Genomic DNA, 3,477 nt, shown 5'->3' with positions numbered 1-3,477 from the left:
GTTTCATTCTTTTTGACGGCTGAGTAATATTCTATTGTGTATGTGTATGTATACTATATATATCTCACATCTTCTTTATCCAGTCATCTGTCAATGGGCATCTGGGCTCTTTCCATAGTTTAGCTATTGCAGACATTGCTGCTATAAATATTTGGGTACAGGTGTCCCTTCAAATCACTTCTTTATCGCCTTTGGATGAATACCTAGTAGTTCAGTTGCTGAGTCACAGGGCAGCTCTATTTTTAAATTTTTGAGGAACTTCCATACTGTTTTCCAGAGTGGCTGACCAGCTTGCATTCCCACCAACAGTGTAAGAGGGTTCCCCTTTCACTGGCATCTGTTGTTTCCTGAATTTTTAATTTTAGCCATTCTGACCTGTTTGAGTTATATCTCATTGTAATTTTGATTTATATTTCCCTGACACTGAATGATGTTAAGCATTTTTTTATGTGTCTATTAGCCATTTGTATGTCTTCTTTGGATAAATGTCTGTTCATGTCTTCTTCCCCATTTCTTGACTGGGTTTTTTTGTTTGTTTGTTTTTGTTTTTGTTTTTTTTGTTTTGTTTTGGGGTGAGGGTGTTGAGTTTGATAAGTTCTTTATAGATTTTTGGATACTAGCCCTTTGTCTGATAAGTCATTTGCAATATCTTCTCGCATTCTGTAGGTTGCCTTTTGGTTTGTTGACTGTTTCCTTCGTTGTGCAAAAACTTTTTATCTTGATGAAGTCCCAATAGTTCATTTCTGCGTTTGTTTCCCTTGCCTCTGGAGATGTGTCCAGCAAGAAGCAGCTGTGGCCAAAGTCAAGGAGGTTGCTGCCTACGTTTCCCCCTAGGATTTTGATGGGTTCCTGTCTCACATTTAGATCTTTCATCCATTTTGAGTCTATTTTTGTGTATGGTGTAAGAAAATGGTCCAGTTTCGTTCTTCTGCATGTGCTGTCCAATTTTCCCAACACCATTTGTTGAAGAGACCATCTTTTTCCCATTGGATATTCTTTCCTGCTCTGTTGAAGTTGACCATAGAGGTGACGGTCCATTTCCGGGTTCTCTACTCTGACCATTGATTTATGTGTCTGTTTTTGTGCCAGTACCATGCTGTCTTTATAATTACAGCTTTGTAATACATCTTGAAGTCTGGACTTGTGATGCCTCCAGCTTTGGCTTTCTTTTTCAACATTACTTTGGACATTAGTGGTCTTTTCTGGTTTCATACAAATTTTAGAAATTTTTTTTCATCTCTGAGAAAAATGCTGATGGAATTTTGATAGGAATTGCATTGAATATGTAGAGTACTTTGAGTAGTATAGACATTTCAACAATATTTGTTCTTCTGATCCATGATCTTGGAATGTTTTTCCATTTCCTTGTATCTTCCTCAATTTCTTTCATAAGTGTTCTAAAGTTTTCAGATTACAGACCTTTTACTTTTTGGTTAGGTTTATTCCTAGGTATCTTATGGGTTTTTTTTGTGCAATTGTAAATGGGATCGATTCCTTGATTTCTCTTTCTGCGGCTTCATTGTTAGTGTATAGAAATGTAACAGACTTCTGTGCATTGATTTTATATCCCATGACTTTGCTGAATTCCTATATCAGTTCTAGCAATTTTTTGGTGGAGTCTTTCGAGTTTTCTACGTAGAATATCATACCATCTGCAAAGAATGAAATTTTGACTGCTTTTTTGCCTATTTGGATGCTTTGTATTTCTTCCCTTAGTCATTTCTGACCTACTGTGTGGTTGATGTCATGTTGGATAGGATGTCATGAGGATATGTCATGTTAGATACATATATTCACAACTTAATGTTTTCACAATCTATGAAATTATTAAATAAAGTGATTGGGATTCCCACAACAGTCAGCTAGTGTTGTGGCTGAAGGGAGAAACTCCATAGATCTTCAACCTCTTCTGCAGCAATTCCTCTTCTCTCCTTTTCCCATATCAAGGGTATAGAAAAACTTTATTTTCTCCACGGTGGGATGGAAACTTCCCTTGGCCAACTTATCATCCACATGGGTTAGGCATCCTCTTGATATGCAAAAGAGAGATTTTGGAATCCAGACACCATTTTTCACTTAACAAATCCTAGTTCCCAAAACAGAGATCTCAATTTGTACTTAAGAGAAAAATCTCATTTGAAACTAAAGCTAGTGATGGCTGCATTGTTCTAGTTGGATTTCCCCAATGGGGAACTTCAGGCATTATGATTTTAAGTAGAGTGAAGAGTTCATTGCTTTATTAAGGATATACATATCAAAAGTAAAACTTTAAAACTTTTAAGAGAAAGTAAAAAGAGAATATTGTTATGATGTTGGTGTGGGAAAAGATTTCTTAAAGGAAGTTTCCAAACCAATGTCAAAAAGGAGAGCTTAGTTTATAAAAAGGTTGAGGCAGGAGATGGGACACAGGAAGAGAGGCTCTCCATTGGGACAAGTATCAGTTCATTGTCCTATCTCCCCCCCCAAAAGATGTCTCTTTCTCTCTTCAAGTCAAATTATATGTGTTTGGGCAAGAGGAGGTAAGGGAGCCTCTTGGATCATCTGACATGTTTGCTGTGGAATTTTAGAGAAACATGAGGGACTGGTGTTTGATTTATGTCTATGAGAAGGCTATAGTGAGAGTGTGGAGATGAAGTTGCACTAGGAACCAACAATGTCCCCAATAAAGAAAGCATGTCAAGGCCCCAGGTCTGGGGGCTGGAGTCTCAACATCACTCTGTATGAAAGGAGTTGCTTCTAGAAGTTTCCAATGTGGAGTCTCAGAAAAACCCAGTAAAGTGCCTATGAATTACCAACTCACATTGGGAATATACCATATTTAAGGGCATCATCACCATATTACATTTGTTTCTTATCTTTTACTCTCTATCCTCACCTCTCCACCCCAAACAGGGATGTTTCAGAAATTCAAACTAGAAACCTGGGGTGTGGCTGCAGGAGAGATGAAAGTAAGCAGGAAATGCTAACAATGACTACCCTTAAGACAAGCTTCTCAGTGTAAACAGACAGTGTAGCAGGGAATCTCAAATACCAAGATAAGCAAACAAATAAGAATCACCAGCCACCAAAAGTAGAAGGATAAATGACAAAATATAGAAAAACTAAAGTCCAGAGAAATAGGGTAAATTGTGAGAGGTTGTCTTAATTTGGGTTTCCCCAGAAGCAGACCAGAGACAAGCATTCAAGTGCAAGTAATTCATTGGAAGGTGAAGGAAAGAGCAGGAGGAGAGAGAGGAAGTGAAACAGAAAGGCAGCAAATAAAGGGAATAACATAAAACCAGCAAGCACTATGGCGATGAGAACTCAGTCCCACTGGGGAAACTGGATCCAGTGTCAAATACATGAGTCAGTGATCCAACCCGAGGGTGAGAGAGTTCAGGTAATTATATACCAACTTTCAAAAGTCGTTGGTTGAGGGCTTCTCCTGAGGTTTAATTCCTTAATTCCCCCAGCCTGCAATTTTGGCAGCAATGTGGG

The sequence above is a fragment of the Lutra lutra genome, chromosome 6, assembly GCF_902655055.1.
Source record: "Lutra lutra chromosome 6, mLutLut1.2, whole genome shotgun sequence".
Lineage (NCBI taxonomy): Eukaryota > Metazoa > Chordata > Mammalia > Carnivora > Mustelidae > Lutra > Lutra lutra.
This window is presented reverse-complemented; position numbering follows the sequence as displayed.